Source organism: Pelobates fuscus, chromosome 2 (assembly GCF_036172605.1).
Source record: "Pelobates fuscus isolate aPelFus1 chromosome 2, aPelFus1.pri, whole genome shotgun sequence".
NCBI classification, from domain to species: domain Eukaryota; kingdom Metazoa; phylum Chordata; class Amphibia; order Anura; family Pelobatidae; genus Pelobates; species Pelobates fuscus.
Genome location: NC_086318.1, coordinates 32523340 through 32538307, shown reverse-complemented (window position 1 = coordinate 32538307; position 14968 = coordinate 32523340).

The following is a 14968-nucleotide window of genomic DNA, read 5'->3' as shown; positions in this document are numbered from 1 at the left end:
TGTGTATTGACGGTGGCCTTGTAGCCCTAAACTAGTAAAAAAAAAAACACTCCCGGAACATGCATTTCTCAGTAGTGGTGCTGGCGTGAAGACCATAATTCTTTACAAAAAAAATACCCCAATATCGGTGGGTCCTACACTAATCTTAACATGGGAGGCAAACATGCTAACTGCAATACTTACTGCTTAAAGAGACACTGTAGGCAGCCCAGACCACTTCAGCTCATTGAAGTGGTTTGGGTGCCAACTCCCATCACCCTTAGCCCTAGAGTAGTAATTATTGCAGTTTTTATAAACTACATTAATTGCCTGCTAGGTAGACAGCCACTAGAGGGACTTTTTGTCGCCTAAATGACACTGGACGACCTCATGCTCTGCATGAGGACTTCCAGAGTCACCGGAATCCCCATAGGAAAGCTGGGGAATGCTTTCCTATGAGGAAATCCTAAGGCCGCGCATGCGCATTAGGTGTCCCCCGCTGGCAGAGCTGAGCCAGCGCCGAGGGACATTGGCACTGGACCCAGGTAAGTGACAAAAGGGGTTCTTTAACCCCTTCTGCACCACAGGGGGAGGGGGCCTTGACAGAGGGTGAAGCTATAGTGCCAGGAAAGCGAGTTTGTTTCCCTTTAAGGGAACACATATCTGTTTTCCTAACACTACAGCCCTGATGTGGCTGTTTAGTATATGCTCCCCACAGGTTTTTAAAAAAAATGAAATAAATGAAAATAAAACGAATTACTCGCCTTTTCTTCTGCGCCGATTCTCCAACAACACTGCCGCAACCTCCTCCTTAAGGGATGTCCGTTGACGGCCCAATCCAATGCTCATAATAGAGAAGCATTGGGGACCTTAGGCACATAGAAACATAGAATGTGACGGCAGATAAGAACCATTCGGCCCATCTAGTCTGCCCAGTTTTCTAAATACTTTCATTAGTCCCTGGCATTATCTTATAGTTAGGATAGCCTTATGCCTATCCCACGCATGCTTAAACTCCTTTACTGTGTTAACCTCTACCACTTCAGCTGGAAGGCTATTCCATGCATCCACTACCCTCTCAGTAAAGTAATACTTCCTGATATTATTTTTAAACCTTTGTCCTTCTAATTTTAGACTATGTCCTCTGGTTGTGGTAGTTTTTCTTCTTTTAAATATAGTCTCCTCCTTTACTGTGTTGATTCCCTTTATGTATTTAAATGTTTCTATCATATTCCCCCCTGTCTCGTCTTTCCTCCAAGCTATACATGTTAAGATCCTTTAACCTTTCCTGGTAAGTTTTATCCTGCAATCCATGAACCAGTTTAGTAGCCCTTCTTTGAACTCTCTCTAAGGTATCAATATCCTTCTGAAGATATGGTCTCCAGTACTGTGTACAGTACTCCAAGTGAGGTCTCACCAGTGTTCTGTACAATGGCATGAGCACTTCCCTCTTTCTACTGCTAATACCTCTCCCTATACAACCAAGCATTCTGCTAGCATTTCCTGCTGCTCTATTACATTGTCTGCCTACCTTTAAGTCCTCAGAAATAATCACCCCTAAATCCCTTTCCTCAGATGTTGAGGTTAGGACTCTATCAAATATTCTGTACTCTGCCCTTGGGTTTTTACGTCCAAGATGCATTATCTTGCACTTATCCACATTAAATGTCAGTTGCCACAACTCTGACCATTTTTCTAGTTTACCTAAATCATTTGCCATTTGGCTTATCCCTCCTGGAACATCAACCCTGTTACTTATCTTAGTATCATCCGCAAAAAAGACACACCTTACCATCAAGACCTTCTGCAATATCACTAATAAAAATATTAAAGAGAATGGGTCCAAGTACAGATCCCTGAGGTACCCCACTGGTGACAAGCCCAAGCTTCGAATATACTCCATTGACTACAACCCTCTGTTGCCTGTCACTCAGCCACTGCCTTACCCATTCAACAATATTGGAATCCAAACTCAAAGATTGCAGTTTATTGATAAGCCTTCTATGTGCAACAGTGTCAAAAGCCTTACTGAAATCTAGGTAAGCAATGTCTACTGCACCACCCGTATCTATAATTTTAGTTACCCAATCAAAAAAATCAATAAGATTAGTTTGGCATGATCTCCCTGAAGTAAACCCATGTTGTCTCTGATCTTGAAATCCATGTGTTTTTAGATGTTCAACAATCCTATCCTTTAACATGGTTTCCATCACTTTCCCCACTACTGAAGTAAGGCTTACTGGCCTATAGTTGCCCGACTCCTCCCTATTACCTTTCTTGTGAATGGGCACAACATTCGCTAACTTCCAATCTTCTGGGACTACTCCTGTTAACAATGATTGGTTAAATAAATCTGTTAATGGTTTTGCTAGTACACCACTAAGCTCTTTTAATAGCTTTGGGTGTATTCCATCAGGTCCCATTGACTTATTTGTCTTTACTTTTGACAGTTGAAATAGAACCTCTTCCTCTGTAAACTCACGTGTAATAAATGACTCATTTATCCTTTTTTTTAACAGAGGTCCCTTTCCTTCATTTTCAGCTGTAAATACCGAACAAAAATATTCATTGAGGCAGTCAGCTAGACCTTTATCCTCATCTACATACCTTCCTTCTTTTGTTTTTAATCTAACTAATCCTTGTTTTACTTTTCTTTTCTCATTTATGTATCTAAAAAAAGTTTTGTCCCCCTTTTTCACTGACTGTGCTATTTTCTCTTCTGTGTGTGATTTGGAAGCTCTTATAACTTGCTTAGCCTCTTTCTGCCTAATCTTATAGGTCATTCTGTCTTCCTCACTCTGGGTTTTTTTTATAATTACTAAATGCTAACTTTTTGTTTTTTACTATTTTGGCCACATCTGCGGAGTACCACAGTGGTTTCTTGAATTTTTTGCTTTTACTGACAAGCCTAATGCAATTTTCTGTTGCCTTCAGTAGTGCAGCTTTTAAATAATCCCATTTATTTTGGACTCACTACGATGCACCGAAGATTCTGCCATATAGAATTATTGAATGCAAAGAATGAATTTTACAAGGTTACTTAAAATCAACTATCCCAGCAAAAAATATTGGGATTCTGTTTAACCATAGGCCATATTGTGTTAGGCCCACCACAACACCACAGTACCCCAATACCAGTGGGTCCTACACTAAATTTTGCATGGGAGAGAAATTAAATAGTGCTAGTGCTAAATGAATTACAGTGTGTTTCATTAATCTTTTGTAAGAGCATTGTGAATATATATAGATAATTAAACAATTAAAGTGATAGTGTTTAGCTGTATATACTCACAATGCATATCATAGATCTGCGCTATATTAAATTAAAATTATTATTAAAGTGATATTGCTATCGAAAGCAAGAAAGTTTGAATTGAGATTTTGGACAGCAATTTCACTTTAATAATAATTTTATTTGATATAGCGCAGATAAGAGGAGGTGCAGCTGTATTGTCACCACTGGTGTTGTGATGTTGTTGAGTTGTACTGTCACACTGCGGAGGTTGTATATTCACATTGTATCATTGGGCTGTCTTGCAGTACAGTACCTGTTTTACCTTGTATCACATTGTGCAGTGCCATTATTGTCACATTGTGTCCTGCTCTGCAGTGGTGGTGATACAATGTGACACTTTATGTACTACATTGTTTTACACTGTGGCATCTCTAATGTTACATGTTTCAAAGTAATTATTCAAAATTCAGTTAAAGTTTCACACCATGGTAGTTATGGTGTTACAATCAGATTTGCTCACTAAACTCCAAAGTGTAGTGAATTAACACGTGAATGGCTATAGCCTTGAAATTGTTTGTAAACATGCTTGAGTTTGTGTGTGTGTGTGTGTGTGTGTGCTATATTGTTTTTGTGTTAAATTGTGAAATGTTGTGTAATGCACAAGGCAATCATTATGTTGCATTGAATCACACTATGACAGCTATAGTGCTACCTGATCTCACCGTGACAGCTACAATGTTCATGATGTCACAATGTGGCAGCTGTGATATTACATGATGTCACATTGTGATAGCTACAATGTTCGTGATGTCACAATGTGGTGGCTATGATGTTCCAATGTGATGTTACATGATGTCATACTGTGACAGCTATAATGTTACATGATGTCACAATGGGATGTCACACTGTGATAGCTATAATGTTACATGATGTCACACTGTGATAGCTATAATGTTACATGATGTCATACTGTGATAGTTATAATGTAACATGATGTCACACTATGATAGCTTTAATGTTACATGATGTCACACTGTGATAGCTATAATGTTACATGATGTCACACTGTGACAGCTTTAATGTTACATGATGTCATACTGTGACAGCTTTAATGTTACATGATGTCATACTGTGATAGCTATAATGTAACATGATGTCACACTATGATAGCTTTAATGTTACATGATGTCACGCTGTGACAGCTATAATGTAACATGTCATACTGTGATAGCTATAATGTTACATGATGTCACACTGTGATAGCTATAATGTTACATGATGTCATACTGTGAAAGCTATAATATTACATGATGTCATACTGTGATAGCTATAATGTTACATGATGTCATACTGTGATAGCTATAATGTAACATGATGTCACACTGTGATAGCTATAATATTACATGATGTCACACTGTGATAGCTATGTTACATGATGTCATACTGTGACAGCTATAATATTACATGATGTCACACTATGATAGCTATAATGTTACATGATGACATACTGTGATAGCTATAATGTTACATGATGTCACACTGTGATAGCTATAATGTTACATGATGACATACTGTGATAGCTATAATGTTACATGATGTCACACTGTGATAGCTATAATGTTACATGATGACATACTGTGATAGCTATAATGTTACATGATGTCACACTGTGATAGCTATAATGTTACATGATGTCACACTGTGATAGCTATAATGTAACATGATGTCACGCTGTGATAGCTATAATGTTACATGATATCACACTGTGATAGCTATAATGTTACATGATGTCACACTATGATAGCTATAATGTTACATGATGTCATACTGTGACAGCTATAATATTACATGATGTCACTGTGATAGCTATAATATTACATGATGTCATACTGTGATAGCTATGTTACATGATGTCATACTGTGATAGCTATAATGTAACATGTCAAACTGTGATAGCTATAATGTTACATGATGTCACACTGTGATAGCTATAATGTTACATGATGACACACTGTGATAGCTATAATGTTACATGATGTCACACTGTGATAGCTATAATGTTACATGATGTCACACTGTGATAGCTATATTACATGATGTCACACTATGATAGCTATAATATTACACGATGTCACACTGTGATAGCTATGTTACATGATGTCATACTGTGATAGCTATAATGTTACATGTCAAACTGTGATAGCTATAATGTTACATGATGTCACACTGTGATAGCTATAATGTTACATGATGACACACTGTGATAGCTATAATGTTACATGATGTCACACTGTGATAGCTATAATGTAACATGATGTCACACTGTGATAGCTATAATGTTACATGATATCACACTGTGATAGCTATAATGTTACATGATGTCACACTATGATAGCTATAATGTTACATGATGTCATACTGTGACAGCTATAATATTACATGATGTCACACTGTGATAGCTATAATATTACATGATGTCATACTGTGATAGCTATAATGTTACATGATGTCACACTGTGATAGCTATAATGTTACATGATGTCACACTGTGATAGCTATAATGTTACATGATGTCATACTGTGATAGCTATAATGTAACATGATGTCACACTGTGATAGCTATAATGTTACATGATGTCACACTGTGATAGCTATAATGTTACATGATGTCACACTGTGATAGCTATAATGTAACATGATGTCACACTGTGATAGCTATAATGTTACATGATGTCATACTGTGATAGCTATAATGTAACATGATGTCACACTGTGATAGCTATAATGTTACATGATGTCACACTGTGATAGCTATAATGTTACATGATGTCACACTGTGATAGCTATAATGTTACATAATGTCACACTGTGATAGCTATAATGTAACACGATGTCACACTGTGATAGCTATAATGTTACATGATGTCACACTGTGATAGCTATAATGTAACATGATGTCACACTGTGATTGCTATAATGTTACATGATGTCACACTGTAATAGCTATGTTACATGATGTCATACTGTGACAGCTATAATATTACATGATGTCACACTATGATAGCTATAATGTTACATGATGTCACACTGTGATAGCTATAATGTTACATGATGACATACTGTGATAGCTATAATGTTACATGATGTCCCACTGTGATAGCTATAATGTTACATGATGACATACTGTGATAGCTATAATGTTACATGATGTCACACTGTGATAGCTATATTACATGATGTCACACTATGATAGCTATAATATTACATGATGTCACACTGTGATAGCTATATTACATGATGTCACACTATGATAGCTATGTTACATGATGTCATACTGTGATAGCTATAATGTAACATGTCACACTGTGATAGCTATAATGTTACATGATGTCACACTGTGATAGCTATAATGTTACATGATGTCACACTGTGATAGCTATGTTACATGATGTCACACTATGATAGCTATAATATTACATGATGTCACACTGTGATAGCTATGTTACATGATGTCACACTATGATAGCTATACTATTACATGATGTCACACTGTGATAGCTATGTTACATGATGTCATACTGTGATAGCTATAATGTTACATGATGTCACACTGTGATAGCTATAATGTTACATGATGACACACTGTGATAGCTATAATGTTACATGATTTCATACTGTGATAGCTATAATGTTACATGATGTCACACTGTGATAGCTATAATGTTACATAATGTCACACTGTGATAGCTATAATGTAACACGATGTCACACTGTGATAGCTATAATGTTACATGATGTCACACTGTGATAGCTATAATGTAACATGATGTCACACTGTGATTGCTATAATGTTACATGATGTCACACTGTAATAGCTATGTTACATGATGTCATACTGTGACAGCTATAATATTACATGATGTCACACTATGATAGCTATAATGTTACATGATGTCACACTGTGATAGCTATAATGTTACATGATGACATACTGTGATAGCTATAATGTTACATGATGTCCCACTGTGATAGCTATAATGTTACATGATGTCACACTGTGATAGCTATAATGTTACATGATGACATACTGTGATAGCTATAATGTTACATGATGTCACACTGTGATAGCTATATTACATGATGTCACACTATGATAGCTATAATATTACATGATGTCACACTGTGATAGCTATATTACATGATGTCACACTATGATAGCTATGTTACATGATGTCATACTGTGATAGCTATAATGTAACATGTCACACTGTGATAGCTATAATGTTACATGATGTCACACTGTGATAGCTACAATGTTACATGATGTCACACTGTGATAGCTATGTTACATGATGTCACACTATGATAGCTATAATATTACATGATGTCACACTGTGATAGCTATGTTACATGATGTCACACTATGATAGCTATACTATTACATGATGTCACACTGTGATAGCTATGTTACATGATGTCATACTGTGATAGCTATAATGTTACATGATGTCACACTGTGATAGCTATAATGTTACATGATGACACACTGTGATAGCTATAATGTTACATGATTTCATACTGTGATAGCTATAATGTTACATGATGTCACACTGTGATAGCTATAATGTTACATGATGTCACACTGTGATAGCTATGTTACATGATGTCACACTATGATAGCTATAATATTACATGATGTCACACTGTGATAGCTATGTTACATGATGTCATACTGTGATAGCTATAATGTAACATGTCATACTGTGATAGCTATAATGTTACATTATGTCACACTGTGATAGCTATAATGTTACATGATGTCACACTGTGATAGCTATGTTACATGATGTCATACTGTGACAGCTATAATATTACATGATGTCACACTATGATAGCTATAATGTTACATGATGTTGCACTGTGATAGCTATAATGTTACATGATGTCACACTGTGATAGCTATAATGTTACATGATGTCACACTGTGACAGCTTTAATGTTACATGATATCATACTGTGATAGCTATAATGTTACATGATGTCACACTGGGATAGCTATAATGTTACATGATGTCACACTGTGATAGCTATAATGTTACATGATGTTACACTATGATAGCTATAATGTTACATGATGTCACACTGTGATAGCTATAATGTTACATGATGTCACACTGTGATAGCTATAATGTTACATGATGTCACACTGTGACAGCTTTAATGTTACATGATGTCACACTGTGATAGCTATAATGTTACATGATGTCATACTGTGATAGCTATAATGTTACATGATGTCACACTGTGATAGCTATAATGTAACATGATGTCACACTGTGACAGCTATAATGTAACATGATGTCACACTGTGATAGCTATAATGTTACATGATGTCATACTGTGATAGCTATAATGTAACATGATGTCACACTGTGACAGCTTTAATGTTACATGATGTCACACTGTGATAGCTATAATGTAACATGATGTCACACTGTGACAGCTATAATGTAACATGATGTCACACTGTGATAGCTATAATGTTACATGATGTCATACTGTGATAGCTATAATGTAACATGATGTCATACTGTGATAGCTATAATGTTACATGATGTCACACTGTGATAGTGATGTAGATTAATTTAGAAATAAACAAATATGTTTAAATGTCTATCTGTTCCTGTCCAAATCTGAGATGATTAAATTGCGTATACGCAGAAGTAAGTTCACACTGACACATGGAGTTCAGGTTAAAAGCACTTCAGAAAATGTAATGGCATCTGGTTAGAAAACGGGTATGCAGACCCTTTTAAAGGCAAAATGACATCATCATTGAATATCAGATAATAACAAATAAACATCATTAATTGGATTAAATGTTAAGTGACTATATCAGTGTCCACCCATCAATATTATTAATTGGCTCAGGGATTTGAGTGACTAGCTAGGTGTCCTCCCACCGGGAGGTGGTATTGTTCTGGACACGGGTGTGGACAGAAGGCTCAAGCGCCATCTTTCCCAGCATGAGGTTTACTCGGTGGAAAGGGGGGCTTGAGCGTCATTTTACACAGTCAGTGATGTCAGGTCTTGTGGTCAGGTGCAAGGTTCTCTTATGAATAGAACATTTCATTATTACAGTGTTCTCATGGCCTTCAAATTATACTATGTTGCAAGTTAAAGGAAATTCAGCAGTTCCTGGGTTAGTCATGTCTTTATAGAAAATACAGTCTCTGTTCATTGTGTTAAATGTTGCTGGGAAATTCTGTCATGTAATGTAGTTTAAAATGGATTAAAATGGAGGATCTGTCAGGTAATGAGGACAAAATGGAGGGTTTGTCACAGTGTGAGGTTAAAATGGAGTTAGTACAATAATTCAGTACAAGTTCAATAAAGATTTTTTTAATAATTCTACATCAGTCCCCCCTATGAAATGTTAGATTCTAAGAGATAAACTTTATTGGTTAGTTTCAGAAGACAGGTTAGCCCAAAGGCACAAAACCCTATGAAGTAATGGTTCTTAAAGTCTTCTTAGTTCTTCAGAGGGACATCACAAAATAGACAAGCTTACATTACCATATGGACCTGTGTTATCTGGAGTATAGGCACAACAAGTCATGGTGACAGGTAAACGTTGTTGGTTGCGATAGATATAATAAATGCAAATCAAAATATTATTATTATTAGCAGTGACGGTTGGGAAAATGGACTCAAACTTTCCTTTTACTGCAAAATCATCTGGTACCCCCCTTGGCACACCTATGGCATCAATATATATATGTGTCAAACTTTCCCTTTAGAGGGGTGCTCCTCTTTATGTTCTGAAGCATGAATGTGGTGTGTCAAGAGTACCTTGTCATGTATTATGTGTATGGACATAATAACCTTGGCTAGGGCACATTTGCTTATGCATTGTAGTATTAAACCTGTCCCACGCTACATCAGCGTAGGTGGACTCGGATCATTTAGTCAATATTAATATCACCACAAACTCAGGATGGGCAAATAATCCTGAGGAAGCTTGGCATTTGGATCTCCTTAGCTTCACGAGGTCTCCTTTTGGGGTCCTCGGCTTTCCATCGATGGCAGGTGGTCAGGCATTATTATGGCCATCAAACACCTACTTGTTGGTATCTTTTTTTTTTTTTTTTTTAACAAGTCATTTTTTCTTTAGAGTCAAAAGTGTGTCAAAATCAACAAATGTTACTTCTCATGTTGCAGAGAGAGAGAGAGTCTTGAATCTGGAACAATGAATCCACTGAGTGATCTCTGCAACTTTCACAATGCACTATTGGGTATATGGTCTTGGTTGTCACATTGATGACCGGCTAGGCTTCTGGCCATCCTGACAAAATGTCTATTATAACTAGTGCATATTTGACCCAGCAGCTCTTTGTCACCTGGATTCTTGAAAGGGATGGTGAGAGTTAGCTGGGTGCTTAAGATTCTCCTCCTCTTCTGCCTGAGCTGTCCTTGGCACAAATAACACAGGATCGGCAGTAACTGATGATTAGAGGAGTAATTCTAGGTGCTTTAGAGTATTTAGAGATCAAAGAGTTCATGAGGGTCTTGGATAGGTATAAAGTTCCATGGGCCCACTGCCCAGTACATGTTTTTTGGGTAAACAGAACTTGAGAGTGTTGGAGTACAGCCCGTCTTCAAGGGTTGCCCCTTTCTGTTTTTCCAGCTTTGTATTTCTTCATGGTCATTCTTTCAGAAGCTTGAGATCTGTGGGTAGGGCCTACATGGTGAGTATAGAAGTTTCTTTAGCGGACACCCTTCTGTCCACTTCCCTTGGTGCACTTGTGGCTTGGTTGGCAGCTTTTGGTCAGCTGAGTGGTGCTTCTTATCTTCCAGATTGATCCAAAATAATGTGCTGCACCCAGGGCATATCTTGAGTCAGTGTAGGTATTGGCATGTCTTCCTTCAGGCATTTTGTATGCCACTGGGAAGGCTGTCAATTCAGCGTCTTGAGCAGATGTGGGTGAGGAAAGTGAAGATGCTTGACGTACCTGATCTTCTGTAGCAACAGCAAATCCAGTATGGTACCTTTCCTCTTTATCCGCAAACAGAGTGGAGTCAGGATCTGGTAAAGCTACTGCATGCTCTGTTGAAAGGTGTCTTGTTTCTTCTTTCATCTGTTCAAAGCAACCATGAGGAGCAGTAGAAGAGGTTTCCTCACCTATTTCTGTGTGAGATTGGGGGGTATTTGTCTTTCTATTCACAGTTCTCTTGCTGACCCCCCTCTGTAGAGAGTTGTAAATTGATTGTTCATGTTTTGTTCTAATGAGTCAGGTTCCTTTCATGAGATTTCTGGGGACTTAGTGAAGAAAAAACATGAGGGACAGCCACCTCCCTTACAGGTGTCTTACTTCCATGGGAATCTGGGTCAGGACCGCACTATTTCCTTGAGAGTGCCCAAAACAGTTCTTTCATGATGAAGTGCACCTCCACCAGTCTGAATAATGTGTGGTATTCCCCCCTGGGAAGTGGCGGAAGAGTGGCCAGAGCAACTTTTCTTCAAAATATAATGTTGTCAGGTAGAGGCAGAGTTGTCTATGAGCGGAGGAAATTGGTAAGGAATAAGAAGGGAGGAAGCATATAAAGGATATAGATATGGTAGTGGGGAGATGGAAGAATGAGTAGTGGATAGAGTGAGAGGGGAAGAAGGTGGAGTAGGAGGAGGAGAAGGTGGAGTAGAGGGAGGAGTAGAAAGAGGAGAGAGGAGTAAGAGCAGGAAGAAGGAGTAGGAGGAGGAGAAGGTGGAGTAGAGGGAGGAGTAGGAGGAGGAGAAGGAGGAATAGAGGAGAAGTAGGAGGAGAGAGGAAAAGGTGGAGTAGAAGGAGAAAGTGGAGTAGAGGGAGGAGTAGGAGGAGGAGAAGGAGGAATAGAGGGAGGAGTAGGAAGAGGAGGGAGGAGTAAGAGCAGGAGGAAGGAGTAGGAGGAGTAGAGGAGAAGCAGGAGGAAAGAGGAGAAGGTGGAGTAGAGGGAGGAGTAGGAGGAGGAGTAGAGGAGAAGGTGGAGTAGAGGGAGGAGTAGGAGGAGAAAGTGGGAGGAATAGAGGGAGGAGTAGGAAGAGGAGAGAGGAGAAGGTGGAGTAGAGGGAGGAGTAGGAGGAGGAGTAGAGGAGAGGTAGGAGGAGAGAGGAGAAGGTAGAGTAGAGGGAGGAGTAGGAGGAGAAAGTGGAAGACTGTAGATGAAGGGGAGGGATCGGTGGAAGGAGTAAGCGGGGGTGGGCAGGTAAGGGAGCAGACAGGTGATGTAGCAATGAAGGATACATCAGAAATCAAGACTAGGTAGAAATGCAATGGAGGCTGCAAATAGCCCATGTACAACAACTATTAACTGGCCCTATGCTTTCCCTAGAGAAAAATAATAAAAGGCTGACATGCTCATCTTGTCTGCACAGGCCTCGAACGTTTCACTCCGTGGGTGTCCCGCAGTGGCTAGCCCACCACATCTCCCACACCAGACTTGTGCCCGTGGAGACAGACGCTATCCCTGACTCTCGTTCTTTATTTTGTTAATTTATATCTAACATCTCAAAATGTAATTCCTACTCATATCACAAATATACATTATCACAATTTTATGTCTCGCAAATGGGATAAAATTTATTCTACTCTTCACTGATAATGTATTTTTGAAACATACAAAATAGACAAATAACATTGTCTTCTGCAAAATAAATGGAAAAGATAATGGAGATTTTGTTAAGCTTATAATTGGCTATACATTAATTCACATTTCTTGTTCTCCAGTTTCTGGCTGTTAATGACAATGTACAATGTAATAGAGCAGCAGAAAATGCTAGCAGAATGCTTGGTTGCATAGGGAGAGGTATTAGCAGTAGGAAGAGGGAAATGCTCATGCCATTGTACAGAACACTGGTGAGACCTCACTTAGAGTACTGGATACAGTACTGGAGACCATATCTTCAGAAGGATATGGATACCTTAGAGAGAGTTCAAAGAAGGGCTACTAAACTGGTTCATGGATTGCAGGATAAAATTCACCAGGAAAGGTTAAAGGATCTTAACAGGTATAGCTTGGTGAAAAGACGAGACAGGGGAAATATGATAAAAGCATTTTAAATACATAAAGGGAAACAACACAGTAAAAGTGGAGACTATATTTAAAAGAAGGAAAACTACCATAACAAGAGGACATAGTCTCAAAAACAGAGGGACAAAGGTTTAAAAATAATATCAGGAAGTATTACATTACTGAGAGGGTAGTGGATGCATGGAATAGCCTTCCAACTGGAGTGGTAGAGGTTAACTCAGTAGAAGTGTTTAAGCATGCGTGGGATAGGCATAAGGCTAAGCACTTGCTGCTAGTAACAGATCTAGAATCAATACACTATAATGCCCAAAGTCTCAATTCCTATGCATATGCAATAATAAAATATCTGGGCTTACAACAAAAATTATGTTAGTCAGTCTTTTAATCTTGGAGGCAAACATTATCCAGTAAAAAAACAGATTGGAACACACTCCCACCTTATTAATTTGTTAATAGTTATGCTTATAATGTTAACTGGTTCCTTTTCAATTAGATCAAAACATTTTGAAACCAATCCTTAATTGTATTACCATTTGTTCAAGAAATCTTTGTTTATTAGAAATTTATTTTAGTAAATGTTCTTTAAGATAACCCCTCTTCCAGCATGTTATCAATTTTTGTACACAAAGTTAAAACACACTTGTTACTTATACGTGAATCGATAGACATATATATTCTATCTACATATTAACCATTACTTGTCACAGACACTTTCCTGATATAGGGAAACTAATAGTAGGATTATTTTAGTAATTGTAACTTTTTTGTTCATAATATATGGGAATTAAGGAAGACAGCATGTCTTAGGATAGGATGAGCGTGGTAGAAGTAGATCTCGTCAGCCTTGGATGGCCAGAATTGACACGATATATGGGCAGATATGACTTCACTAAGGGCAGAGTGAGGGCAGGAGGAGGCGTGGGTACTAAGGACAACCTTCTTTTGTTCTAGGGGCCATCTTCTTTTAGGGCATTTCAGCTTGCAGTAGCTTTACACTAAATTATAGCTTAATAAAAATAAATCAGAGAAGCAACATTCTGTTAGACAAAATGAAATACTAAACTATGGACAGACTTGACGGATTAAATAAGACAAATGAAAACATTATACATTTAACAGCCCGTGAAGCTTTGGAATAACATGGTGCAAAAAATAAACTCACGGGATGCAACTAACCTCCCCAATCATTCACCAGCTATTAATCACTTAACATGTCCAAATATATATAACGCTACGGAAGAAACTAATCTGAATCTGCAAGCACGCAACCCCCCCTCACGTCTCACAGAAAGCAAGAGAGAGAGAAAGGCGGGGGAAGTGGGAGAGAGAGAGACTGCCAGCAGAATCTCTTTAACCATGTCAATGCTGTACAGTAACAAGACAGAAGGATAGCCACGTTACAGTTATTGCAAAAGCAAGGAGACACAAAAACACAACATTTAGTAATACTCTCAGTGAAACTCAATACAAAACCCCCACCCTCTACCAGGGTAATGGCTAACACAAAATACAAAAACAATTATTATGATATACATACATTCTTAACCCTTTGTGATCTAGTTCTTCCTCAACCCAACCTTCCTGCTGAAGAGCATTGCTACTCTGTCAGTAATCTACGCCAGCTTTCTGGCTGCAATCTACCACATGAAGGCACAGCAATTTTACACACTTTAGCAATCTCTATCTTCA